At 58.9% G+C, this 19,210-nt stretch overlaps 1 long non-coding RNA gene across 2 annotated transcripts; it reads right to left on the bottom strand.

Moving 5' to 3' along the window:
* Nucleotides 1-26: 26 nt before the first annotated feature.
* Nucleotides 27-3,345, bottom strand: LOC139078267 (uncharacterized). Of its 2 annotated transcripts, none has more exons than XR_011531148.1 (3): nucleotides 3,235-3,308; nucleotides 1,979-2,302; nucleotides 27-469 (listed from the first exon to the last, which is right to left on the bottom strand). It is a non-coding gene; the product is annotated as an uncharacterized lncRNA (long non-coding RNA). The 2 variants fall into 2 exon arrangements; XR_011531149.1 differs by having other exon boundaries at nucleotides 28-469; nucleotides 1,979-2,186; nucleotides 3,235-3,345.
* Nucleotides 3,346-19,210: the final 15,865 nt, after the last annotated feature.

Below are 19,210 nucleotides of genomic sequence, written 5' to 3'. Positions count from 1 at the left end.
CCCTCCAGCAGGCGACACTACAATTTATCAGTTAAACTTTTTTTCCACACCTAACAGTAGGATACACTGGACCATAAGACCCTATTTCCACACCTGACAACCAGCCCAGGTGGGACGCGCTGAGAGGGCAGGGCCAGAGCCAGCCACGCAGGACAAAGCCAGCTCTGCGCATCCTGCCCTCTGCTTCCCCGTGCCTCGGTTTCCCCATCTGTGAAATGGGGACCGTAGCAGCTGTTCTGAGGACGAACAAGTTAATCCCACTAACGGCTCAGCAAAGGGCGGCCCTCAGCATTAGTGCTGGCCTGCAGCCGTGTCCTCCCCGAGAGCAGCCAGGGTTCCTGGCTTGGTCACCCGGGCCGCGGGCTCGCTGACTGGGACCCTCTGTCCGGCTTTCGCTGTTGGACATCTGCGCTCCCCGTGGGCAGAGACCGTGTCTGTCTCGCTCCTCACTGCTCCAGCTCAGTAAGTGCTGGGGAATGAATGAATACACGAATGAAGGAACGAGGGAATGAATGAACCCTCCCAGGCTCCCTTGCATCTGGCCCAGGTCCGGAAGGCAGTGGAAGACCATTTGGCCAGATCAGGCCCTAAACAGTGAAGATTCGGACTAGAATATCCATCTCAGGTGGTCGGGTTTGATGCTAAATCTGATGGAAAGGTAAAAAATATTCTCGGAAATCCTTAAATGGTTCAAAATGCAGACTTGTCCTCCCACCCCATCTTTCCTACTGTCCTCTCACTTATCTGCTCCAGCCACACTGGCCTCCTGGCTATTCCTTGAACACACCAGGCATATTCCTGCCTCAGGACCTTTGCACTGCTGTTCCCTTTGCCTGAAATGCTCTTCCAGACGCTCAGATAACTGCATGGCTCCCTCCCTCACCTCCTTCAGGTCTCTGCTCAATGTCACCTTCTCAGTGAAGCCATTCCTGACCCCACTCCCTCCCCGTTCAGCTCCCTCCGTGATCTGCCCTGCAGCTCAGCTCTCCATGCTCTCTCGCCACTGCAGAGTTTTGTTTGTTGCTACTCTCCCTGTGAACTCCCAGGGCCGGGACCTTGCTTTATTCAAAGGTGCAGCTCCAGCACCTAGAACACTGCCTGGCACATAGTAGGTACTTAATAAATATCTGTTAAATGAATAAATAAATAGGGCTGGCCTGGTGGCATAGCAGTTAAGTTCGTGCACTCCACTTTGGTGGCCCAGGGTTCACAGGTTCAGATCCCAGGCACAGACCTAGCACCACCCATCAAGCCATGCTGTGGCAGCATCCCACATAAAACAGAGGAAGATTGGCACAGGTGTTAGCTCAGGGCCAATCTTCCTCATCAAAAAAAAAAAAAAGAGAAGAATAAATAAACACAAATAGAAAGGAATGGAAGGCCCTAGAAGAGATGGGAACACACACAAGGACAGAATCAGGAAGATGGAATGGACAGGATGCACTATGACAGCCCAGTGCAACCCAGCAAAGCCAGGCTGACCCTCAAGGCCCCAACGGAACTGTGGGAGCAGCGAGAACTCCCTCCTAAAACTCGGACCCCGTCCCAGCAGCGCCTTCGGGACATCTGGCCGGGGCCTTCCCAGGCTGCCTCCCTCCGCCAGCTGGTCGGAGGGCTCTTCCGCCTGCTGGGCCCCTGTTCCTGTGCAGCCGCCGGGTCAGGGGTGGTTTCTGGTCTGGGCACCGGGGCCTGGCTCCTGTCTGGGGTGATTCCTGCTGAGTCACTGGCCACGGCTCTGGACAGGATCCCAGGGGCCCGATGCTGCTGGGGTGGGAGACCACGGCCAGAGGGATGAGACACTCGGTCTGCGTGGGGGTGGGGGCCGGGCTGCCCACAGGCTGCTGCTCCCCCCACTGGTGGCTGCTGCTTCACGTTCCCCCTCAGCCCCAGCCGGCCCGCCCCGGCCACATGGCTCTGAAAAGGCCCGGCTGCCCCCCACCCCCCAGCCCCTCCCGGACTGACCACGGCCCCGGCTCACCTGCTGGTTCGAACGGGCAGGAGGGAAGACTAGGGTCCCCCCAGGCAGCCGGCGTGGGGGAGGCTCAGTGGCGCGAAGCTGCCCCCTGCCCGGCACAGATTTGGGCCTGACCTTGGAAGCACCAGCGCACTTGTCGGGGGGCGGGGGGGCGTGTCCTGGTCCAGGGCTCGGCCTCCGGTCAGGCAGGGGGAGGCGGGGATGCTGCCGTCTGCCGGGAGGGTCAGGAGGTCCTGGTTCCAATGTGAATGCTATCCTGGCGCCCGCCTCTCCCCAGCCCTCGCCCCGATCCATCGCGACACGGTCCGTTCTCCCCCTGAAGTCTACCTGGAAGCGGACTACGTCTCACCACCTCTGTTGTCCCTCTGCTCAGGACCCGTCAGGTGCTCCCACCTCACTCAGGACAAAAGCCAAATTCTCACCATGGTCTGCTTGGTCTGCCACCCCGCTCCCTCGCTGACCTCATCCCACTTCACACACTCTGCTCCAGCCACACTGGCCTCCTTGCTGCTCCTTCATTATGCCAGCCATATTCCTGCCTCAGGGCCTTTGCACCTGCTCTTCCCTCTGCCTGAACCTCTTTCCCCAGATGCTCACATGGCCCCCTCCCCTACTCCCTTCAAATCTTTCCCTGGCGTCACTTCCTGAGAGGCACCTTCCCCCCTGCAACATGCAGACTCCTCCCCACCGGCATCCTGATTCCCCCACCCGGGCTTGACTCTCCCCCGACCCTCCTCAGCACATTGTACTGTATAGTCACTGGTGCCTGTCTGTCTGTCTGTCTCCCTTGGGAGAATGGCAGCTCCAAGAGGGCAGGGAGGTGCTCTGCTCTGTTCACTGTTCTATCCCACATGCCCAGAGTCAGGCCTGGCCCACAGGAGGCAGTCAGCATATTCTGGGCAGATAAAGGAATGAGTGGACAAGCTCGAGGGATTGGGGGGTGGGTGGGAAGAGCACACTTTAAAGCTCAGGTGGTCAGGGAGAGCCTCTCCGAGGAGGCAACATGCAAGCTGAAGCCTGAGACTGAGAAAGAGCCAGTCCCTTCAAGTGTTTGAGGCAGAGGAAATAGCCCGTGCAAAGGCCCTGAGGCTGGAATCTGATCAACACACTCAAGAAACAAAAGAAGTCAGGAAGCTGAGTGTAGTGTGTGCGTATGTGGGGGCGGGAGGGAAGGGACCGAGAAATTTGGTGGCTTGAGTTTGCTGCCTGTAACCCAGCAGGGGCAAGGAGCCCCTGACCCCCCAGGATTCCCTTCATACCTGACCTGCTCCTGGCAGACGGTTTTCTGTCTGTCCCTCTGGGATCTCAGCTCTCTGCCCACTCCCCCAGCCCAGCCTCCCTCCCCTCCCCCGCCTCCACCCACCTCTCGCCTTTCCCGCCTGGCGCTGGCACAACGGGAAACTGTGACTCAGGAGTCTGGCTGCCGAGGGCCTCCCTCCCCCCACGTCCGTCCGGGCGGCCAGCCGGGAGCCAGCTTTGGCCGACTGTGGGCCCTCCTACCTGCCGTCCAACTCAGGCCTGGCCAGGGTGTCCTCCCCTCCCTGGGCAGGGCCAACCCTCCACGTGGATTCTTACTGGCAGCAGCCGCGGGAAAAAGAGCAGCGGCCCCACAGCGTAACCCTCCCAACCGCCTGCAGGGGTTGTCCCCACTTTCCAGGGCAGGAAACTGAGGTTCAGAGAGGCTGTTACACTTGCCCAGGTCATGCAGCAGAACTGGCACCCTGGGGATGCAGTGCTGGCAGTGGGGGTGCCCTGTGGGCGAGTCTAGAGCAGCAGGCTGGGTGGAGCTGAGCCTTCGCCAGTGTAGACAGACCACACACTTCCCCAGGCACCTCCCAGGTGGGGGACCCTGGATCCGGCCTTGGATCCTGGAGCTGGGGTCTCCCTTCTCTCACTAACTCCCCAACCCACAGGCCCTCACGGAGGAACAACATGACCAAGAGTCTGGGAAGGAAAATACCCAGCAAATGGGACACAGGGCGCTTCCTGGGGTGCCCCCCTCCCCATTTCCTCCGTGAGCAACCTCCTGCCCATCAGCCAGTGACCTCAGCCGGACACAGTCACTTAATTTTGCAGGACACGAAAGGACATTTTCCCGGCGTTCCCTGAGGGAGGCTCCTGGTGGTTCAGAGTACGGGCTCCGTCCAGATCCTGGCCATCTGGGTGCAAACCCCAGCTCAGCCACCGCGTAGCTGTTCAATCCTGGGCAAGTGTCTTCACCTCTCTGGGCCTCAGTTTCCCTCTCTGTGCAGTGGGGCTCGTAAGCCCTTCCGGGGATGTCTTGCCTGTTGAATGAGTCAGTTCGCACAGCAAGCACTCAGGAATGTTCCAGCGGCTTTCCACGTGGGAAGCCCGAGTCTGTGCCGAGCTGAGCAGCGGGGCTTGGGGGCCACCATGCCAGAGCCCGCGCTGAGCGCTCGAGGCTCCTCCGTGGCCCGTTCCCCTGCTAGAAGTTACGTGACCAGGGAGGTTTCGTTCTCCGCAGGCCGCCCACAGCCGCAGCTGTCATTTCTGGCTCCGAATGCAGTGTGGTTCTGGGGAACCCGTGGACCCAGCCCGCTTTCTCTCTGAGGAGGCGGTGTCCAGGCACTTCTGGAAAACTGCACTGTCTCCCACCCGAGATGTTCAGTGCCAGCGTGGACACGGGACTCCGAGGTAGACGCCGCCTCCACACCGGGGCTGCCCAGCCCTCCCAGCCCTGGGGTCTGGAGAGGAGATCTGGGGAGGAGACCCCCCAGCTTAACCTGAACCAAGAGCGTGGGACCTCAGGGCTGGAGAAATGTCTCCCTCTTGTTGGGAAAGTCATGGTAACAGCATTCATAAGATAGCGGCGGGGCGGGCCTCCCATCTCACCCTATAACCACCGTTTGAGGGGGTGTCTCTCCTTAGCACCATGTAATGGGGAACGGGGGCCCAGAGAGGTGAACCAGCTCGCCCAAAGTCACACAGCCAGGAAGGAGCAAGGGCGACTGGAGCCTGACAGAGCAGCGCCGGCCTTCACCTCTTTCCTCAGCTCCCGCTGCACCTGGACCAAAAACAGCCCTGGCCTCCTCTCCCGTTTCAGCTTGGGTTCAAGGCGGTTTGGAACCCAATGGACCCGACACCATTGCTTCTGACCAGTGTGACCTTGGCTCACAGATTCCACTCCCTGAGCCTCAGTTTCCTCATCTGCAGAAAGGGGGCGATGCAGATCCCTCATTTGCCAGGTGTGAGAAGTCCCCCAGGTCAGGGACACGGGGAAGCGCTTGGAAGGCAGGTCCTTGTCACCACACGAGCCGGCACGTCCCCCAGGTGAAGGTCCAGAACTGAAAACAGACGTTCCAACGACAACCCGAGCTCAAACGTCCACAGCAACACCGCTCACGACAGCCAAAAAGCAGACACCGACGCCCATCAGGGCTGCAGGGACCGACATGTGGCACATCCGTACGACATCCGTAAAAGGAAGGAGGTTATGCCACACGTGGCCGCGTGGCCATCCGAGCGAAGGCAGCCGGAGGCCGCGTCTGACTCCGCTCCTGGGAAGGGCGCGGACAGGAGGCCGTGGGCTCCAGAGGCCAGAGGGGGCGGACGGCAGGACGGTTCAATGGCACAGAGCTTCCTCCTGGAGTGACGGGAACGGCCTGGACCTCGGTGGTGGTGAAGGTCGCACGGCACGGCGAATGCACTGAACGCCGCCGGACGGCCCCCTCCGAGACGGTGAATTTACGTGTGATTTACCACGATAAAAGCAGCCGTGCGCAGGGGCCCGGTGGCCCGCGAGGACCCGGAGAGCCAGCGTCACTGTGACCGTCGCGCGTGGAGCAGGGGGAGAGGCGGAGCCCAGAGCCGCCTGCGAGGCTGAAATGGAGTCAGAACTCCAGGCCACGGTCCGCGGACCCATTTCCCCGCCTCCCACCCACGGCGTCCAGGCTCGGGGCCTCGTGACCACTCTTTCCATGCCATGTGGCAGCCAATAGGTAACTCTAGGTGACTGTGCCCGCTGACATTGTGATTGTGGAGAAAGAAAGACAAGACATCCCCACACACCCAACAAAGAGGGGCTGTGACGCACGCAGTGATGACTGTTATGTGAAAAATAGCACAGAGGCCGAGTGAGGGTCATCATGGAAGGCTCCTTGGAGGAAGCGACTCAGGGAGCAGAAGTCTGAACAAAACAAGGGAGGAGCCAAGAGGATTGCTAACTGTGACCTGCACAGCCTCGTGGGATCCCCCCTCACCCCCGTGGCCCCTCAGGCTCCCCCTTGGTCGCTGCTTTCTAGCAATACCTTCTCTCACAAGCACCCAGGCTGCTTTTGCTCATGTCCCCGGGGCCTTTGCCCTTGCTGTTCACTTTGCCAGGAGCACTTTCCCCTTATCTACCCAGACCAGCTGCTTCTCACCATTTGGGCCTCTTCTCAAATGTCACCTCCTCAGGGATGCCCTCCTGGACTGCCCTGTCTCAAAGGGCCCACCCGCAGTCACGCTCTGTCACCTCCCCCGGCTTTATTTCCATCCTGGTGCCTTTCCCATTCAAAATGATCTTCTTTGTGTGTCTAGCACTGTCTCCCCTGGGAAACCATTAGCTCCACGAGGGCAAGGCTTCTGCCTGCCTCGTTTTCTGGCCTCACCCCCATGCCCCACGCCTAGAGCAGCGCCCGCACCGAGGAGGAGCTCGAGAAATGTCTGTGGGAGCAAAGCACAACGCAATGAAGGAGCGAACGTGCAGTGAGTGAATGAATGGAGGCCTCTCTGTAGACAGGAGGGGCTCAGCCCAGAGAGAGGCCAAGACTTCGCCAGGGCGCACAGGTGGGGAGACGGGTGACTCCAGGGCACTCCTGGTGCAGGCCTCACCCGGGCGCAGGAAGCCTCTGCTTGGTGACAAGGGTGGTGACCTCAGCCCCATCTGGCTCGCTCCCTCTGCACGCCCCCTCAGCCCACATGTTTTGGGGGTTCTGCCCACCCAGCTCTCCAGCCCCGTCCTGGCTGTGACAGCCTCCAGCCCCGGTGACCCACAGGGACTTCCCCCAGCAGGTGAGGACTAGGCCGGGGAAAGTGCCAGGCCGCAGCCAAGCTGGCTCCGTGCTCCCGAAACTGCCATCCAGGAAGTGAGCAGGGGCTGAGGGAGCGACCGCGTCAGTGGGGCTCCGCCAAGGGCCACACCTGGCCCTCGAGGCCCGGCCCCCGTCAGGACAGCAGCCTGAGTGACCCTGGGCAGGTGGATGCACTTCTCTGGACCTCGGCTGCCTCCTGGGTAAACGTGGGTGAGAATTCTCGCTCACAGGGCTGCGTGAGGAAGAAACGGGGCAGTGGGAGCAAAACGCCTCCCTGGGGCCTGCCAGAGGGTCCCACAGACACACTTACATGGATACGTAGTACACGGGACCTACTTACACTCAAAATTCGTATGTTGTTTATCTGAAATTCAAATTTCACTGAGTAGCCTGAGTTTTTGTTGTTGACCGTGTTTTTGTTTTTGCTAAATCTGGCAATCTTAGCCTGGCATCAAATGCGTCCAGTAATGTTTGTTGAATGAATGCTGGAGCTAACAAACACATAACAGCTGAAGGAATGAACCAATGAACACGTGACGTCTACTTCTTCCCTTGCTACAGGCCTTATTACTATGGTTGTCATTGTTTTCTCACTTGTGGTTCAGAAGTTCCTGCCTCTGAGAACCTTCCTGCTCTGCCTCAGGCTCAGGCCACCGGGGGAAGCTGGGACTTGCAGGGGGAAGTGACTCAGCCAAGGCCCTCCGGCCTGTTGCCTCCGAGGCCGCCCGTCCACACCCCCGGGCAGCTCCCGCCCCCCGTACGGTAATGCAACCACCTCAGCTTCACAGGACGACCCCTCTGAATCTCAGAGCAGCCTCATCAGGCGGGGACGGCTGCCCTCCCACGGTGCCAAAGGGGAAACTGAGGCTGAGAGAGGTGAGGTGACCCGTCCAAGCCGATAGTGGCACCTCCTGGACGCCACCCCTCATGCTGGGCCCGAGCCTGGGGCCCAAGAGCCACAGCTGGCAGAGCTCTGGGTTCAGCTCTGAGCGGTGCGCCCACGGTCCACGCCCGCCGCCGCCGCTGGACAGGGGCCCGGCAAGGAGTTACTCAGCCCGGCTTAGCCTCCCGGAGAACTCCCTCCCCGGGCAGGCTTCCCGCAAGTCCCGGGCTCCACAGCCGGGAACCGCCTCCCCTGAGGCCCGTTCACTCCTGGCAGCGCCAGCAGATGTGGAAGCCCAGGCTCAGCTCTGAGCTGGCAGACAGTGGGCGGTGGGCGGGGCTCCTGCCAGACACACTGCCAACGCAGCCAGCTCCGCATGTCGTGCAGTCATTCAACAAACATCTCTGGGGGGGTGTGTTCTGGGCCAGCCCCTGGGCCCCTCTCTGGTGTTGGCTGTGGGGCAAAGTGGATCAGAGGATGAAGGTTTGCAAAGCCGGACGCCCAGCAAGCACTCCTGTCTCTCTCCGCCTCCCCTGAGCACCTCCGTGTGCCTGGCACCAGGCACAGCCCTGTTTGGCCTGTGAGGGAGACAGGGTCCCAGCAGAAAGCCAGGGTGTGGGAGAGCCTGGAAGGCGATCAAACCGTGGACCGGGCACTGCGGTGCTGGGTGTGTCCCGCGTCACCTCATGTAACGATTGTGACGCCGCTAAGTGGCAGGACTGTTACCATCCCTGCTGGCAACGCGGAGAGAGGCCCCAGGCTCTGCCCCGAGGATCAACACCGGCTTTACCGTCCCCCCATTTAGGGAGAACGAGCAGTTACAGAGCACCCATTAACTGAGTCCACTCCCTTCCATGGGCGATCGCTCCCTTTATTCATTCAACGTATATTTATTGAGACCTGCCATGTACCAGGCACTGGGGGCACAGCAGTGAATAAAACAAGCAAAGCTAAAACTTTCAATAGTACTAGGAAGGGCAGAGGGTTGGCGGCCAGTTGCCTGGCTTCAAGTCTCAGCTCTGTCACCTACCAGCTGTGTGACCTTGGGCAGATAACTTAACCACTCTGAGCCTCAGTTTTATTTTCTGAAAAACTAACAATCATAGCAGTACCCATCTAATGGCTTGTGAGGATGTCACACATTTCTCCATGTAAAGTGCTGAGCACAGAGCCTGGTATACACTAACAGCTCAACACATACTGAGTCTTTTTCTTTTTAATCTCCTTTTCTCAGATGAGTAAACCAAGCCTCAGAGAAGTGATGGCACCTGCCCAGCTTGAAAAACTAGTTGAGGTGGAACCAAATACCCCCTCCTCCAGAGCCCCATTCACAGTCCCTTCCAGGCAGAGGGGTCCAGCACCCCAGCCCCCACCTCCCTCCCGACAAAAGGCACAGCTTATCACCTTGGTCTTCAAGGCCCTAAAAGGACATCCTCACGCAGCATCCCACGGGTCACCTGCCTCGGAATCTCCACCGGCCCCGCCCCCGATGTGCAAACATGTCCGTCCACGCGGGGCCCTGGGGTCTCATTCTAGTAAGTGTCACTGTGGTCGCTGCAGTGGGGCCCTAATGCAGCCGACTAGGCCTGGAGCGGGGCGGAGATGGGGGCCATCCAGGCGGAGGTGAGAGCAGAAGCCACGTGTGAGGGGGCTGGAGTAAGGGATGCTTTATTTCAGATTGGGGGGCAGAGGAAGGGAGAGAGAGAGAAAGAAAGAAGAAAGAGAAAGGAAGAAAGGAAGAAGGAAAGAAGGAACGAGTCCTCCTCTGGCCCAAGCGTGCCCAAACTGAGCTTGGGGCCAGACCACAGGGCTCTCATTTGTCCCCTGACTTTTCTGCCAGAGGCAGGAAACACTCTCCCTCGGGGAGGTTAGAAATAGCTGAGCTCAGAGTCGAGGCTGCGTGCGAGGATTCCAGGCGAGGCGGGGACTGACACCAGAGGGCTCGGTGGAGCCCCGAGGTTCAGGCCACCTCTGGCGCCAGCCGGCCTGGGTTCAAATCCGCGCTCCGCCCCTTCCCGGCTGTGAGCCCTGGAGTTGGCCTGCGCTGCTCACCCACAAAGCAGTACCAGGCCTGGCTGCATCCAGCCGCTCAGACCTCAGCATCAGGACGTGCCTTCTCTCATGTCTGCTGCCGCCCCTCCCTGAGCAAGACGAAGCCCTCGCAGGCTGCCGCCAATCGGCCGCCTCCGCTCCCTGGGCTCCAGCTCGCCTCGCAGGCCCCCGCTCGTCGGCTGAGGATGCCGGGCTGTGACTGGCCAGTGCTGGTCACATGCCCCACCCCAGGGATGGAGCTGGCCCCGCCCCAAACCCCTGGACAGAGGCTCAGAGGCGGGAGTGGGTGCTGGTGGGGAACCAGCCCCAGATGTCCCTCCAGGCGCCCCTGAGGGACGAGAATCCCAGGGAAGGAGGGTTTAACACACATCTAGCATGCGCCACTTTATTGCACGATTCTGTTCAGCCTTCTGACGACCCCCTTTGGGAAACATCCCTTTGGGGAGGCCTAGAAGGAGTTGAGCAGACTGGGCCAAGGCCACCCAGGGCTGGCCCCAGCTCCAGGGCCCCCCGTCTCCCCTCTCAGCCTCCAGGAGAGGAACAGCAACCGGACAATTTCCAGGACACGCAGCGAGAAGAACAGCCCATCCATTTCCTCCTCCCAGAGCTGGCTCCACAGCCCTGCCCACACCTCCTCGGGGGAGAGGTGGTCACCTGAGGCTCCGAGAGGTCCTGGCACTTGCCCAGGGTCACACAGCAGGGAGTGGGGAGCCAGGGTCTGGACTGGCGCTGCCTGAGTCCGCTCAGGGCATGGAGGAAGGCTGGCTCCCACTGATGGGGCTGGGCAAGGGTGGAGGGTGCCGGGCCCCCCAAAAGGGGGTCAGGAGAGTGGGCTCTAGGGACGGGAAGCTGGGGTTTGACCCCAGCTCTGCCCCTTATATCCTGTGTGACCCCAGGGGTTGAGTGCCTTGGCTCTCTGGGTCCCACCTGCAAAATGGCCCTAAGCCCGGGAGCCAGGCCCGGGGAGGGCGCGTGGGGGTGTCGAGAATCTCCTGGGAGCTGCCGCTCAAAACAGCGCTTCCTGAAAAGCTATGCTGCGCACTCCAGGCCCAGCCTGGGCTGTGCAGGTGGGACGGCTGCTGTGTGGGGACTTCACCCGGATTAACTCACTCCATCTCCTCTCTGCCCAGAGTGACGGAGGGGCTGTGATTATGACTACCTCCATCTCTCAGAAGAGCAACTGAGGCACAGAGAGACGTGACTTACCTGAGGTCACACAGCTAGGAAGGGACAGAGTGGGGATTCAAACACAGGCCAGTGTGGTTCCAGAGCCCACCTCTTAACTCTTATCCAGGGCCCTGCACGCAACCAAGCCTGGCTGCGTTACTGTCATTGTCACATTGTTGGTACCTGCCCAGCTTTCTGGAGTGAGGGTCCTACTCTGATTGGGAAACAAAGTAGGGCCAAAGGTCCTAGTATCCCATCCCCAGCAGCCCCCCTGCTGTGACCCTGCTGGGGAAACAGGCACAGAGTGGGTGAGTGCAGGGCCCAAGCTTGCACAGCCCTGGGGTGAGCTGTGGCTTCTCAGGGCAGTATTCCCGTCCGCCCAGCCGGCATCTCCTGGACACCCCCCCAACAGACACACACACACACACACACACACACACACACACACGCGCGCGCGCGCGCGCGCGCGCTCTCTCTCTCTCTCTCTCTCTCTCTCTGTCTCTCTCCCCTGTGGGGCAGGGGCCGCCTCCCCCACCTCCCCCGGCTCCACGCTGGCTGCAGGACATTTGTTACTGTGTCAGTTCCAGCTCCTGCCTTGATGGGGGGCCGGCAGGCAGGGGGCTTCCTGGCGGCTCTGGGAGGGAGGAATGCGCCCCCGCCCCCAGCCCCATATGGCCTCCATCCCGGCCCATCTGCTTCCCATTGCCTGACGCAGCCACCGCGGGGCCGACGGGGCCCGCCCGCAGGGGTGTGAAGTTTATGTGGCCGGGCCTGGAGCCGGTGGTGACAGGGCCACACACGCTCACACAGACACAGACCGGACACCCCCCACCAGCCCTGATGTGTGTGTACACCCAGTCCACCCTTCTATCTACCCCCAAATACATCCACATCCTCACACACACCGAATAACACCAGAGACCCTACCCCGAACATGGACACAGTCCAGAGCGCACCAACCCTCACACACACACGCACCGGAGCCCCTCCAAAGCCTCCCAAAAGCCCAGGAATCCACTCCCAGAATGGACGCCACAAATAAACCCACTCACAAATACCCACGCACGATCACAGCAGACACCCCCACCCACTGATGTGCACACACCCTCCCAGAACGTGCCCCCACACACATACGCACCCCCACACCCCCACACCCCGACTCAGATGACAAATGCAAAACAGCAACTTACACGCCCAGGTCCCAGAGAGGCCACCAGGCACAGGGCGGCCACCCCCCTCAGAGCCCCACGCCTCCCCTCGCATCTCCCACCCCCCAAGCCTGGGGCCTCTGCCGCCGCCCTGCCCCATCCCCCCTCCATCCTAGCGGCCAAGAGCAGGAGGCGGTCACTGCCCAAGGTTCCCCAGAGCCTGCCAAATTCGGCCCCAGACCGGACTTTCTCCCAGAACACCCGAGGGTGTCCCCCCGACTCACTGTGGCCCCTGGTACCTGGAACCCCCAGAGAGACCTCGTCACCCACTGCCACCTCCAGGGCCCCGCCCCTGGACTGGGGAAGAGGGCACATCCTGGCATTCCCCAGCCTCCCCCTGAAACCTGGCCTGCCTTCCCTCACGGGCGGACGCGGCTTCATCACCCCAAAATCACAGGCACTTCTGCGTCCCTGTACAGTGTCGCAGAAACGGCGTTTATCCCTTACCCAAGTGTTAGGACCCCCCCGGGTCTCGTCGTGGATGCGTTAACAAAGAGCACAGCTGTCACCGTATCCAACATTTGCCTATGAAATATTTTAATAAATCTAGTTCAATATAATTGGGTCTTTAAGATCCTCTACATTTTAATTTATAAATTTAAGTCTAAAAGGGGTCCTAAATCTAAAATGTGAAACGTAAAAGGAGTCCTGGGCACAAGAGCAGACGGGAGCCCCTGAGCTAGGGCAGGTCCTGAGTCATTTCGCACGTCTACTGTTTCTGCACCTTCTCATGCCACGGAGGGCCACGGAGAGGCTGGGCGGCTGGCCCAGGGTCACACAGCTCCGAACGGCTGAGCCGAGATTTGAACCCAGGCTGCCTCAGCCTTCGGCTGTATGCTGTCCTGTCTGTGGAAACCTAGGGCCCATGCTGTGCCCCCAGGAAGACGATCCCAGGTTCCGGGAGGCCCCGCCATACACACACCATCCAGCCTGGGGGCCCTGGGAACCTTCCGGCCAGCCCAGGGCGGATCCAGCCGGCTGCCCCAGCCAGAAGGGAGCCGAGCTGAGTTTACAACGTGTGAGATTTCTCACGGAGGCAACCACAGGCCGAGAAGGCCTGGCTCCCAGGCCGCCTGCCCTGCTGGGGCTGCTGTGGCACCTTCCCTCTGCGGGGCCCCAGGAGGGGGGAACGGCTGGTGGGACCTGGGCCCTGTGTCCCGTTCCTCTATCCACCTGACCCTCTGTCAGCCTGTCTGTAGCTCAGGGAACCTGTGCCCTACAAGCCAGAAACAGGGTCACCAGAAAAACAGGGGAGGCTGACTTTGTCCTCCACTGCCTGGCTCCGTCCATTCATTCATGCATTCCTCAGTCGTTTATTGAGCACCTATTGTGTGCCAGACTGGGAGCAGAGGCCACAGCTGTGAGCAAAGGCCCCTCCTCATCGAGCACAGAGGCAGGTGGAGGACGCAGATGAGACACACTGGAACCAAAAGGTACCTGATATGATGAAGAGAAAGAAATGAGGGCTGAGGCCCAAGAGAAAGGCCAGGTGGGCATGGGTTTAGATAGCAGTCTGGGAAGACCTCTCGAAGGAGGTGCCCTTGAGCAGAGGCCGCAGAAAGTGCTGGAAAGAGCTGTGGTGGTACCGGGTAAGGAACAGTGTTCCCAGTGGTGGGTGAAGCAGTGCAAAGACCGTGGGCGGGCTGCCTTGAGCTCGACTTTCCTTGAGCCTGAGTCCTCCCATAAATACCTGCTTCCCCCTTTCAGGGGGCTCCCCCCACACCCCCACTGCAGTGGAAGCCCAGGAGTCTAGCAGCTGGGGGTCTTGCTCCCCGCTTTCTGCAGAGCACTTGGCACAGTGCCTGGCCCACTTGGCAGATGACAAAACTGAGGTTCAGAGGACACCTTGGCTGCCTCAAGCCTCACCACGGCAGCGAGGGACCCGCGCTCAGCTCTGCCCCCCTCCAGCCCCTGGGCCCACAGCCTTGACCTGATGGTCTCCAGGGACGGCTCGGATTTCAAGCCTGGCTCAGGTCTCACCACAGGCCGTGGGGAGCAGCCCCGAAATCCGAATGCACTGCCGCCTCCGGGATCTCTCAGCCTCAACTTGTGGCTGATGAAATCATGCTAAAAGCATCCATAAATGACTAGCTTTGTAGGCTTCCCATGTGCTGGGCACCACTGCACATACGAACTCACTTAATCCTCCCGCCCCGCCGCACCCCCCCCACCCCAGGGCAGGGGCCATTGTATGGAGGAGGAAGTCGAGGCACGGAGAAGCAGGGTTCCTGGAGGGAGGGACAATGGGGGAGTAAGGAGCAGAGCTGGGCAGCACGGCCTTCCTGCTCCTCCACCTGCCCAGGTCCCGTGGTCCTGGCCCCGGGGGACGCACGGTCCAGGGTCCGGGGATGCGGGGTCCAGGGCCCGGGGGATGCGCGGTCCGGGTCCAGGGATGCGCGGTCCAGGGTCCGGCGGTGCGTGGTCCAGGGCCCGGGGATGCGCGGGGGTGGCGGCGGCCTGCGGAGCACGGCTCACGTTTCCGGCCCGGCCGGCGGCCCCTCCGCCCTCGCCGCCGCCGCTGCTGGCGGCCCCCTCATTAAGGCGCCTTGCCTTCCACCTCCGAATTTTCCACGCAGGGTTAGCCTGGCGACGCGCTGTCTGCGGGCCCCATAAAGGCCGCCGTGTGCCGCATTCGTCTCGCTGGGGGCCGGCGGGAGGGGCCGGCGGCTGGAGGGGCGCCCGGCGGCTGCGAGGGCGGGGGCTGCGCCCGCCAGGCCCCGCCGGCTCCTGGCAGAAAGGGCCCCTTCCCGGGACGCGGCCTCGAGGACTCCACATGCATAAACATCCATTTTAGAAAACAAGGCAGAAAAGCCAGCCGGCATTTATTGAGCCCAGTAAAAGTGCCAAGAGAGCTCCAGACCAGCGCGTCTCTGCGACCCCCCCGCAGACTCAAGGTGGGAAAGGCTTCGCTGAGCCCGGTTTTGCAGGAGAGAAGCGTTGGGGGGGGGGGGGGGCGTTTGCAGTGAATTGTCCACGGTCACACGGGGCGGGGGTGGGGGTGGGGGGCATTGTCATGAGTCTGCCCGGCTCTCTGTAGAGCACCTACCGTGTGCCAGGCGGGGTTCAAGAGACGGAGCAAAACTCCTTCCCCTCCCAGGCTGACATTCCAGTGGGGGAGCCAGACTTGGGCCAATAAACACCTCAAATAAGTGTCAGATGGTGGTGAGTGCTGTGGGGGAATAAAGCAGGGGAGGGAATTGGAGGGGAAGGGGGTGGGGAGGGCATGAGATGGTTCATAGGATGCTCAGGGAAGGTCTCTGAAGGTTGGAGTCCTGTGGACCTCTAAAGGAAGGGTGTTCCAGGCAGAAGAAAGAGCATGTACAAAGGCCCTGAGGCAGGAGCATGCTTAGCTAGCATTTCTTAATCATCTACTGTAGATGCCTCTCATGCATTATTCCTTTCCCTTCCTCGCAACCACTCTGCCAGTCCAGGAATCTGTAGAATTCCCCTTTTCCAGCTGAGGAAATTGAGGCTCAGAGAGGTTAAGAGCCTTACCCAGGGTCTCTCAGCAGGTCGGTAGCCAGGCTGGGATTTGAACCAGGGTCTTGTGCACTCATAATGACGTAGTATGATGATGTGACATGGGCAAGGCCAGGTCTGAGTCCCCATCTTTTAGCACATGGGTGAGGCCAGGGCAGCAGGGAGGGACAAGAGGGAGGGAGAATTTCAGATCAGTGCCCACCCTGCACTCCTGAGTGGTGGGAGTCCTCCCGGGGGCTCGTCTCTGTGTAAAGCAATCAACATAATACCGAAGCGTCTTGCAGCCTTTACTCTGTGCTGAGCACTGTAGGTGCAGTCACCTAGTCAACCCTCACGTTGAGCACCGGACGACGGGGAAACTGGGAGACAGACGCAAGTCCCTCGCCCAGGGTCATGCAGCCAGGGAGTGGCAGAGCTGGGGTATGAGCCCCAACATTTGCACTCTAACCACACGGAGACAGCCACGGCGATGGACATGACAGCAATAAAACCGCCAGCCCGCGTTTCTAGCAGGTTACACGTGAAAACCGCTAGGTCAGTGAGAAAGCAGAGGCCGTGTGAGGAGCGGGAAGGGCAGAGGGAGACTCCGCGCGCGCCTTGAGGAGACGGGCTCCCTCTTCTACAGCCCCAGCTGCAGCCTCCTGAGCTGGTTCAGGTGGAGTCTGTAGCCGGAAATTGAGGCTCGGTTAGCTCAGTAGAGGAGTGGGCAAAGGGTGCGATCGGAAAAGAAGCCCCACAGACTAGGGAGAAACTGCGAAACACGTCTGAGAAAGAAGCTGGCTCCAGAGGACAAAAGGAACCCTCACAACCATAAGAAGAAAAGAAATCCGTTAAAAAACGGACAAAAGACTTGAATACCGTACATCTTCGGTAATTAAGGTTTATGGATTGGAAATAAGTGTATGGAAAGGTGTTCAACATCATCAGTTATTAGGGAAATACCAGCTAAAACCACAATGAGGGCCGGCCCCGTGGCACAGTGGTAAGGTCACGCGCTCTGCTTCAGTGGCCTGGGGTTCACAGGTTCGGATCCCGGGGTGGACCTAGCACCGCTCATCAAGCCACGCTGTGGCGGCAACCCACATAAAATAGAGGAAGATGGGCACGGAAGTTAGCTCAGCGACAATCTGCCTCACACACATGCACAAAAATACCACAATGAGACACCACTGAACACCCAACAGAATGGCTAAAATTTTATCAGCGGGCCATCCCAAGGGTTGATGAGAATGTGCAGGGACCGGGACCCCCGTGCCCTCCTGGTTGAAGGCACAGGGGTGCAGCTGCTATGGAAACGAGCTCGATGATTTCTGCAAATGTTAAGCATGTCCTTATCATACAATCTGGCAATTGCATTCCTAGCTCTTTACCCAAGAGAAATGGGAACACACGCCCACATGGCGACTTGTCCCTGAATGTTTACGGCAGTTTTATTTGTAATGGTCCCAAACTAGAAACAATCCAAATGGCCATGAGAGGTGAGCGGTCTGTCCACACACTGGCACGTCCACACACTGGAGTACCGCTCAGCAGTAAAAAGGAGCAGACCACTGACACGCACTGCAAACGGATGAATCTCAAAGTAACTGTGCAGAGTGAAAGAAGCCAGACCAAGAGGGAGGAGAGACCATGTGATTCCATTTATAGGATTTCTAGAAAATGCAGACTGATCTATAGTGACAGAGAGCAGGTCATTGGTTGCCTGGGGACGGGGGGAGGGTGAGTGAGGAGGGAAGGAGGGGATTTCAAAGAAGAGGCATACAGAAACTTTGGGGATGTGGATATTTTCACTATCAGAATTGTGTTAGTGTCACAGGTGTATGTATGTGTCAAAACTTATCAAATGTTGACCTTTATATGTGGCAGTTTATTGCATGTCAGTTATATCTGGAGAAAGCTGTTACACACACACACACACACGATACCACTACTCACCTCTTAGGATGGCTAAAATAAAAACTGAGAATGCCAAGTGTTGACAAAGTTGTGGAGTAACTGGAACTTTCTCATACATTTCTGGTGGGAATGCAAAATGGCACCAGTTTGCAATTTTGTATCAAGTGTTACAACCTCAACAATCCAACTCTTAGGTAGTTAGCCACAAGAAATGAAAACTTATGTTCACACAAAAATCTCCATGCAAGGGCCTATAGCAGCTTTATTCGTAATTGCAAAAAAAGTGGAAACAACTCAAGAGTTGTCAGCTGCTGAGTAAATAGACAAACTGTGGAATATGCACACAGTGGAATACTACTCAGCACAGAGAAGGGATAAATTATTGACATGCTCAACTCTGTGAGTGAATCTCACAGACATTGGCTGAGTAAAAGAGGCTGGCTTCTGTCGGACTGGAATGTTCTATTTCTTACGCGACTGCGGGTCCACAGGCAGGTTGATGTTGAAAAAGGGCATTGAGCTGAACCCTTCTGATGTGTGCATCTCTGTACAATTGTTATACTTTCGTTAAAAGTTTTTTAAAAATCCAAAGAGTTCGGGATGAAAAACTGACAAGTCAGGCTGCTGCCCGGCCAGGCCTCCTCTGCAGAGGCTACCACGCACAGACGCTAACACACATCTCTGTTCATGCTTGAGATGCTCTGGAAGGGCCCCTACCTAGAGGAATCCTCTGCCCTTTGGGGCCCTACTTTTAATTTTTCTAAAAAGCCTTTAGTGAGGACAGAAGGTTAGTGAAGGACTGTGCAGCCAGACAGGCCTGGGTTCGAATCCCGCTTAGCCATTGTCGCTTGGGGGCAACCTTGAGCCTCCTCCCTCTGAGACTTGAGTCTCCTCGTCTTTAGAAGGGGATGTGGTAGTAACAGCGTTTGCCTCTCCGAGGGCTGTGGTGATGATGTCCTTCGTTCCTGGGCTCCAGAACCCGTTGCTTCACGTTGGCCCAGATCCTGACCTGGAGAGCCTCTGCCCTCCCACAGGCCCGGTGAAGAAGGAGAGAGTGAGGGACAGAACTCAGCCCTCCCTTCCTCCAAACTCCCCTATGGCTCCCTAGTACCACATTCTCCACCAAGGTTGTCCACAGTCTTCTGTAATTAATTCAACAAATGTATGTTTGTTTGTTTGTTTGAGGAAGATTAGCCCTGAGCTAACTACTGCCAATCCTCTTTTTTGCTGAGGAAGCCTGGCCCTGAGCTAACATCCATGCCCATCTTCCTCTACTTTCTATGTGGGATGCCTACCACAGCATGGCTTGCCAAGCGGTGCCATGTCTGCACCTGGGATCCGAACTGGCGAACCCTGGGCCACCCAAGTGGAAGGTGCGACCTTAACTGCTGCGCCACCAGGCAGGCCCCTCAACAAATGTTTGTTGAGTGTCTGCCATGCGCCAGGCACCGTGCCAGATGCTGGGCCTGCAGCTCCCAGAGCTCCCAGTCGTCAGGCGGGGGACGGGGGTGGGGAT

The sequence above is a fragment of the Equus przewalskii genome, chromosome 21 (genome assembly GCF_037783145.1).
Source record: "Equus przewalskii isolate Varuska chromosome 21, EquPr2, whole genome shotgun sequence".
Classification (NCBI taxonomy): domain Eukaryota; kingdom Metazoa; phylum Chordata; class Mammalia; order Perissodactyla; family Equidae; genus Equus; species Equus przewalskii.
This window is presented reverse-complemented; position numbering and strand designations above follow the sequence as displayed.